Raw genomic sequence first — 9,969 nt, 5'->3', positions numbered from 1 at the left:
TATATATTATATTTGACTGATTTCCAATAAATAGGCAGCACTGTGTCACACATGTCTTTCTGTTCCTGCCAACACTCTACTGTATACTGTAGAAAACATTTGCACTTCAACATTTGTCCATAATGATGTGTAAAATGATCAGTGCTTAATCTCTGTTTGTAGTTTATTGAATTAAGATTCTCAGTGTGGGTCCCAAATGGCACCCTATTCCCTATATACTGCACTACTTTTGATCAGGGCCCATATGGCTCTGGTCAAAAGTAGTGCCCATTTGGGACGCACACCCAGAGTGGTGTTAAAGGCAGAATCACAGTCCAAATTTACAGAGGAGGAACATTTTGAAGCAATTAAATACAGTTGAAGTCGGAAGTTTACATACACTTAGGTTGGAGTCATTAAAACTTGTTTTTCAACCACTCCACAAATTTCTTGTTAACAAACTATAGTTTTGGTAAGTCGGTTAGGACTTTGTGCATGACACAAGTCATTTTTCCAACAATTGTTTACAGACAGATTATTTCACTTATAATTCACGGTATCACAATTCCAGTGGGTCAGAAGTTTACATACACCAAGTGGACTGTGCCTTTAAACAGCTTGGAAAATTCCAGAAAATTATGTAATGGCTTTAGAAGCTTCTGATAGGCTAATTGACATCATTTGAGTCAATTGGAGGTGTACCTGTGGATGTATTTCAAGGCCTACCTTCAAACTCAGTGCCTCTTTGCTTGACATCATGGGAAAATCAAAAGAAATCAGCCAAGACCTCAGAAAGAAATTGTAGACCTCCACAAGTCTGGTTCATCCTTGGGAGCAATTTCCAAATGCCTGAAGGTACCACATTCATCTGTACAAACATTAGTGCGCAAGTATAAACACCATGAGACCACGCAGCCGTCATACCGCTCAGGAAGGAGACGCGTTCTGTCTCCTAGAGATGAACGTACTTTGATACGAAAAGTGCAAATGAATCCCAGAACAACAGCAAAGGAACTTGTGAAGATGCTGGAGGAAACAGGTACAAAAGTATCTATATCCACAGTAAAATGAGTCCTATATGGACATAACCAGAAAGGCTGCTCAGCAAGGAGGAAGCCACTGCTCCAAAACCGCCATAAAAAAAGCCAGACTACAGTTTGCAACTGCACATGGGGACAAAGATTGTACTTTTTGGAGAAATGTCCACTGGTCTGATGAAACAAAAATAGAACTGTTTGGTCATAATGACCATCGTTATGTTTGGAGGAAAAAGGGGGAGGCTTGCAAGCCGAAGAACACCATCCCAAACGTCAAGCACGGGGGTGTCAGCATCATGTTGTGGGGGTGCTTTGCTGCAGGAGGGACTGGTGCACTTCACAAAATAGAAGGAGAATGAGGAAGGAGAATTATGTGGATATATTGAATCAACATCTCAAGACATCAGTCAGGAAGTTAAAGCTTGGTCGCAAATGGGTCTTCCAAATGGACAATGACCCCGAGCATACTTCCAAAGTTGTGGCAAAATGGTTTAAGGACAACAAAGTCAAGGTATTGGAGTGGCCATCACAAAGCCTTGACCTCAATCCCATCGAAAATTTGTGGGCAATACTGAAAAAGCGTGTGTGCGAGCAGGGAGGCCTACAAACCTAACTCAGTTACACCAGCTCTGTCAGGACGAATGGGCCAAAATTCACCCAACTTATTGTGGGAAGCTTGTGAAAGGCTACCCGAAACTTTTGACCGAAGTTAAACAATTTAAGGGCAATGCTACCAAATACTAATTGAGTGTATGTAAACTTCTGACCCACTGGGAATGTGATGAAATAAAGAAAAGCTGAAATAAATAATTCTCTCTACTATTATTCTGACTTTTCACATTCTTAAAATAAAGTGGTGATCCTAACTGACCTAAGACAGACAATTTTTACTAGGATTAAATGTCAGGAATTCTGGAAAAACTGAGTTTAAATATATTTGGCTAACGTGTATGTACAAATACCTGGGTGTCTGGTTAAACTGTAAACTCTCCTTCCAGACTCACATTAAGCATCTCCAATCCAAAATTAAATCTAGAATCGGCTTTCTATATCACAACAAAACATACTTCACTTATGCTGCCAAACATACCCTCGTAAAACTGACCATCCTACCGATCCTCGACTTCGGTGATGTCATCTATAAAATAGCCACCAACACTCTCCTCAACAAACTGGATGTAGTCTATCACAGTGCCATCCGTTTTGTCACCAAAGCCCCATACACTTCCCACCATTGCGACCTGTACGCTCTCGTTGGTTGGCCCTCGCTTCATACTTGTCGCCAAACTTACTGGCTACAGGTTATCTACAAGTCTCTGCTAGGTAAAACCCCGCCTTATCTCAGCTCACTGGTCACCATAGCAGCACCCACTCGTAGCATGCGCTCCAGCAGGTATATCTCACTGATCACCCCAAAGGCAATTCCTCCTTTGGTCGTCTTTCCTTCCAGTTCTCTGCTGCCAATGACTGGAATGAACTGCAAAAATCTCTGAAGCTGGAGACTCATATCTCCCTCACTAGCTTTAAGCACCAGCTGTCAGAGCAGCTCACAGATCACTGCACCTGTACATAGCCCATCTGTAAACAGCCCATCTATCTACCTACCTCATCCCCATACTGTATTTATTTATTTATCTTGCTCCTTTGCACCCCAGTATCTCTACTTGCACATTCATCTTCTGCACATCTACCGTTCCAGTGTTTAATTGCTATATTGTAATTACTTCGCCACCATGGTCTATTTATTGCCTTAACTTACCTCATTTCCACTCACTGTATATAGACTTTTTGTTTTCTTTTGTTCTACTGTATTATTGACTGTATGTTTGTTTATTCCATGTGTAACTCTGTTGTTGTATGTGTCGAATTACTATGCTTTATCTTGGCCAGGTCGCAGTTGCAAATGAGAACTTGTTCTCAACTAGCCTACCTGGTTAAATAAAGGTGAAATAAAATATAAAAAAGTAAATGTACACTTCTGACTTCAACTGTATTTTCAGTCTGGAAAAACACCAGGGCTTGATGGTATACCAGTAGAGTTAAATCAGACCTTTTTTTACTCCTATAAAAATGGTAGACCTTCAGGTACTCAACAAGAATGTGGTAAGTATAAAGATCCAGTCCATTTAAAAAATTGGAGGCCTCTTACACTTCAATGTTGTGATGCAAAAATTCGGGTGAAATGCATAGCACATAGAATAAAAAAGGGTTTACCAGATATTGTTAATTCTGATTAGATAGATTTTTTTACATGGACGATATATTGGAGATAATATAAGACAATTACTTGAAACAATTGAACATTACGAAACATCAAAGGTACCAGGCCTGGTCTTCATAGCAGTTTTTGAAAAGGCATTTGATAAAGAACGACTAGAATGTATGTATAAATGCCTGGATTACATTAATTTCAGTGAATCGCTTATACAATGGGTTAAAGTGATGTACAGCAACCTCAAGGGTAAAATAGTAAATAATGGTTACTTCTCAGAAAGTATTGAGCTTTTAAGAGGAGTAAAACAAGACAGTCCATTGTCTCCATATCTATTTATTATGTCCAGTGAAATGCTAGCTATTAAAATTAGATCCAATAAGAACATCAAGGGGTTAGAAATCCAGGGGATAAAAACAAAAGTGCCAATGTATGCCGATGACTCAAGTTTTTTCTTGAGTGAGCAATCTGGATCCCTGCACAGTCTCATTGAAGATCTTGATCAAGTGTACCTTATTTCGTATTGAATCGTTAAAAGACACAGTTTTTACACTACCTTGTAGTTTACCAATATAATGGGCGGATAGTGAAGTAGAAATACTTGGTATTCACATCTCAAAACATAAATGAATCTACCACAATCAATTTCAATAGAAAGTTTGCAAAAATAGATAAGATTCTGCAACCTTGGAGAGGTAAATACTTGTCTATTTATGGAAAAATAACATTGATTAACTCTTTAGTCCTATCACAGTTTACTTACTTACTAATGGCGCTGCCTACTCCAGACAACTTGTTTTTTGTATCATGAGCAAAAAATATACTGCTCAAAAAAATAAAGGGAACACTTAAACAACACATCCTAGATCTGAATGAAAGAAATAATCTTATTATGGAGGTCCGGATTTAGAGTCACACTCAAAATTAAAGTGGAAAACCACACTACAGGCTGATCCAACTTTGATGTAATGTCCTTAAAACAAGTCAAAATGAGGCTCAGTAGTGTGTGTGGCCTCCACGTGCCTGTATGACCTCCCTACAATGCCCGGGCATGCTCCAGATAAGGTGGCGGATGGTCTCCTGAGGGATCTCCTCCCAGACCTGGACTAAAGCATCCGCCAAACCCTGGACAGTCTGTGGTGCAACGTGGCGTTGGTGGATGGAGCGAGACATGATGTCCCAGATGTGCTCAATTGGATTCAGGTCTGGGGAACGGGCGGGCCAGTCCATAGCATCAATGCCTTCCTCTTGCAGGAACCGCTGACACACTCCAGCCACTTGAGGTCTAGCATTGTCTTGCATTTGGAGGAACCCAGGGCCAACCGCACCAGCATATGGTCTCACAAGGGGTCTGACGATCTCATCTCGGTACCTAATGGCAGTCAGGCTACCTCTGGCGAGCACATGGAGGGCTGTGCGGCCCCCCAAAGAAATGCCACCCCACACCATGACTGACCCACCGCCAAACCGGTCATGCTGGAGGATGTTGCAGGCAGCAGAACGTTCTCCACGGCGTCTCCAGACTCTGTCACGTCTGTCACGTGCTCAGTGTGAACCTGCTTTCATCTGTGAAGAGCACAGGGCGCCAGTGGTGAATTTGCCAATCTTGGTGTTCTCTGGCAAATGCAAAACGTCCTGCACGGTGTTGGGCTGTAAGCACAACCCCCACCTGTGGACGTCGGGCCCTCATACCACCCTCATGGAGTCTGTTTCTGATCGTTTGAGCAGACACATGCACATTTGTGGCCTGCTGGAGGTCATTTTGCAGGGCTCTGGCAGTGCTTCTCCTGCTCCTCCTTGCACAAAGGCGGATGTAGCGGTCCTGCTGCTGGGTTGTTGCCCTCCTACGGCCTCCTCCACATCTCCTGATGTACTGGCCTGTCTCCTGGTAGCACCTCCATGCCCTGGACACTACGTTGACAGACACAGCAAACCTTCTTGCCACAGCTCGCATTAATGTGTCATCCTGGATGAGCTGCACTACCTGAGCCACTTGTGTGGGTTGTAGAATCCGTCTCATGCTACCACTAGAGTGAAAGCACCGCCAGCATTCAAAAGTGACCAAAACATCAGCCAGGAAGCATAGGAACTGAGAAGTGGTCTATGGTCCCCACCTGCAGAACCACTCCTTTATTAGGGGTGTCTTGCTAATTGCCTATAATTTCCACCTGTTGTCTATTCCATTTGCACAACAGCATGTGAAATTTATTGTCAATCAGTGTTGCTTCCTAAGTGGACAGTTTGATTTCACAGAAGTGTGATTGACTTGGAGTTACATTGTGTTGTTTAAGTGTTCCCTTTATTTTTTTGAGCAGTGTATTTCATTTTATTTGGAATGCGAAGCCAGACTAAATTTAACATGCCTATTTATATAATGAATATGAGTTTGGATGGCTAAAATTGTTAAATATTAAAGCTTTAAACTCCTCACTAAAAGCTTCATTCATACATAAATTATACTTAAACCCTAAATGGTTCTCCAGTAGATTATTAAGAAAGGCTAATCTTTTGTTCAAAAATTGCCTTTTTGCCTTCATATAGATTAGAACTTGTCATTTCCGACTAATTGAAAATTAAATGTAGTTTAAAGTATCGCCCTTTCTTCAACAAGCCATACAAAGCTGGTTACAATTTCAGTTTTATCCTCCAGAAAAGATAGAACAAATATTACAACAAATACTATGGTTAAACTCAAATATACTGATGAATAAAAAACATTCTTATGGGAAAAAATGTATTCAAATTGTAATATATTTATGAATGATATTATGAATAGAAACAGTGGAGTTACGTCACCACAAACATGGGGAAGGCAAGTGGAAGAGGGAGAAGGTAGGGAACTTGTTTGTCTACCGTATATTAAAAATACAAATTGGCTGAAAATAATTGGCATAAATAGAAAAATATACCAGTTTAATTTGAGGACAAAAATGTTGACAGCTGCGCCATACAGGTTGCAAAATAAATGGGAACAGATTTTCGATGTACCGATTTCAACTGATACAAAAAACAACACTTGATTCAACACTGAGTTTTTCAATTTAAATTATTATACACATTTCTTGCCACCAACAGAATGCTATATATATGGGGCATACAACAATCTCAGCTCTATAGATTTTGCTGAAAAGAGACAGAATGACCAGAATATTTATTCTGGTATTGGCCCTATGTAGCTTGTTTCTGGTCACAGGTTCAGGAATGGTTAAAAAAAACACAACATTCACCTAAAATTAGCCTTACAAATAGCAGTGTTGCTATTATCAATAAATAATATAATACTAGTAGGAAAGGTTTTTCATCTTTGGCTAACAATCTGTGGAAACTATACAATAACAAAGGTTCAATATGTATGTAAAACATCACAGCACAATTGAAAAATATATGGCACATGGAAACCGAAGGAGGGTGGTCTATGGTGATAGGTGGGATGGGCTGAGGGGTGGGATTAAGGAGTTTATGTTCAGTAATGTATTATTGTTATGTGATTGCTGTATATAAAGTAGCATGTATGTAAAATGTATATGCAGAATGTGTATGTAAAATGTAAATGTATATGTCAAATATATGTATATGTAGCAGAAAAGCTGTAAAAAAACCTAAAAAGATAGGTGTTCTCCGAAGGGGTGGTGGATGGGTAAAAAAAAAATGTGAAAAAAAATAAGATCAGCATGCCCAATGCCAAGAGTCGGCTGCCACCTACCATTGTTTCCGTAAAAAGCTGGAGAAATTGAATCACTCTCAAATTAATAGACAGAGCTAGTTTTAAGCATATTGTGAAGCTATACACTCTTTGTTTACATTTACAATGTTTACAAACATAGACTAAAACAAGTTATATTTTGGATAATACAGTTAAACTAAGCTCACGAGGCATTTATAAGTTATATTCGTCAATAATCATTAATACTACATTGGATATCTTTACAGGAAGACTAATAAAGATAACTTCCACGTGCAACATGTCTTTTAGAACTACATCTGGATTTGTCAAAAGGACCTCAACCCAGTCCCACAGTACATGAGCCTCTACTTGGAAAGCACATTAAATAGTTATACATTAACTACTTCCAAAAGTCTTACCTTGCAGAATGACACTGGCTCCTCTGAGAGCCTCTTCACCAGAGGACAGGCAGTATGGGATTTATGTGACAGCCAGGCAGCCTCTCTCTATGCAAAGGGGCCTTAAATGAGCAAAGGCAATGAATTGTGGACCCTATATTTAGCTCTCTGACGGGAATATGAATGCCACAAGTTGAGACGGGCAGTCATGTATGATATTAATAAGACGGAGGAGGCCTCTCACTAATCCCTCTCCATCACATTGTTTTCTCTGCTCTTCTCACTTCTCTCCAGGGAAGGTTCTCGTGCATTCTATTACGGGTATGAGCAGATCGTCTACCTTAGTGTTGGCGTACCTCACGTTGTATCATCACATCTCTCTCCATCATGCCCTTCCGAAAGTAGTCCAGAAGAGAGCTATTTACCCTAACAGGAACTTCCTGACATTGCTGCTGGACCTAGATCTGATATCTGTAGAGATGAGAATTTGTTTTGGTGCGCAGAAGGCCCAACTTGAATCTTGGGATTGCCCCTTTCACAGCTCCAATAGTTCACGCTTTGTGGGCTACCCACCTTTTTTTCCCACGCTGCAGATGTCGGCTCAATCAGAAATTACCTTTCAATTTCAAGTAAGCTGTAATGTGGATCTACAGCTGATTGGATTGAATCACAGCCTAAGTAATAAGTCTTGTCCAAGACAAAATAGGACTGAGCTGGACTATGTTAAGAACTATCATCAGTCAATTCATACCAACACGAAACAACAACCAGATGGTAGGCAACATCCACCACGCTGACCCTCAACACGGGAGCCCCTCAGGGGTACGTGCTTAGTCCCCTCCTGTACTCCCTGTTCACCCACGACTGTGCGGCCACGCAAGACTCCAACACCATCATTAAGTTTGCAGACGACACAATGGTGGTAGGCCTGATCACCGATAGCGATGAGACAGCCTACAGGGAGGAGGTCAGAGACCTGATAGTGGGGTGCCAGGACAACAACTTCTCCCTCAACGTCAGCTAGATAAAGGAGCTGATCGTCGACTACAGGAAACAGAGGGCCGAGCATGCCCCCATCCACAGGACTAATGTATATCAGGTCGAGAGCTTCAACTTCCTCTGTGTCCACATCACTAAGGAACTATCATGGTCCACACATCAAAACAGTCCTGATTTGATTATACAGCTGCACCATTGAGAGCATCTTGACTGACTGCATCATCGCTTGGTATGGCCACTGCTAGGCATCCAACTGCAAGGCGCTACAGAGGGAAGTGCGTATGGCCCAGTACATCACTGAGGCCGAGCTCCCTGCCATCCAGGACCTCTATACCAGGCGGTGTCAGTGGAAGACCCTACAAATTATCAAGGACTCCAGCCACCCAAGTCATAGACTGTTCTCTTTGCTACCGCACGGCAAGCGGTACCGATGCAAGTCCGGAACAAACAGGACCCTGAACTGCTTCTACCCCTAAGCTATAAGACTGCTAAATACTTAGTTAAATAGTTATCTAATAGCTACCCGGAATATCTGCATTGACACTTTTTGTACGAACTCTTTTTGACTCATTAAATACGCTGCTGTTGCCGAGTCACTTTATCCCTACCTATATGTACATACAGTATCTATGTCAATTACCTCGTACCCCTGCACATCGACTCGGTGCTGGTACCCCATGTATATAGCCAAGTTATTGTTACTCAATGTATATTTATTCCTTGTGTTATTATTTTTCTACTATTTCTTGTTTTTTTTTCTCTCTGCATTGTTGGGAAGGCCCCGTCAGTAAGCATTTTACTATTAGTCCACACCTGTTGTTTACGAAGCATGTGACAAATACATCTGGAAAAATATATATACATTTGAAAATGGACCAAATCTAAAAAAATGCAGGAGAGTGAATAATTTCATAATTTTTTATAATTGTTTTTTTCCCAAGAAATGTAAATTTTTATCAGTATGAAATGACGCTTAAAAGAGAAAGTTGATATTTACATCAAGTGAAAATAAATGTCAATTAACTTTCTTATGCATAAACTACCTTAAAACAAACATACATCTACATAACTGTATGTTGAATAAAATATGCTTCAATATTATGTTTTAGATTAATTTTATTATTGACTATTGATGTTCTGAAAGAATACTTTTTTCAGGTTTCAAGATTATTTGCCATGGGTAACACATTTTCTCCATTGTGTCAAAATGAATGAGGTAATCTCATACCTTCTGCACACAATGTAAAGGAATGTCCTTTTCCATAAACAGAAACATAGAAAGCAAGAGCAGTACTTCATTAAGTTATTTTCTTGCTGCCGACAAAACTGAACAGTGTGTCCTCTAACCAGGGGCGAAAATCTGATATCAACTTTGGAGGGGACAATTACATGAAATTTTCTCAAGAGCAATTCCTGAGGGGGACACCAAAAGTAGTGCTGTAACACATAGCCTACATTGTAATATGGTAAATGTATATTGAGGAACCAAAGAAATAAGGTGTTTGCCGTACTCCTAACTACCGGTACCCAAAACTACACAACTAATCACAACAGCAATACCACTGCCTTTAACAAATCTTAGTTCAGTCACCAGTTTAAGTTGAGAGTGGGGGTATCCATGGCATTTTCCAATTATGTTCCTATTTTACAAGTCAAAAAAATTGAGAACCTTTCATAATG

This window comes from Salmo salar, chromosome ssa01, assembly GCF_905237065.1.
Source record: "Salmo salar chromosome ssa01, Ssal_v3.1, whole genome shotgun sequence".
NCBI lineage: Eukaryota > Metazoa > Chordata > Actinopteri > Salmoniformes > Salmonidae > Salmo > Salmo salar.
Note: the sequence above shows the minus strand (reverse complement) of the source record.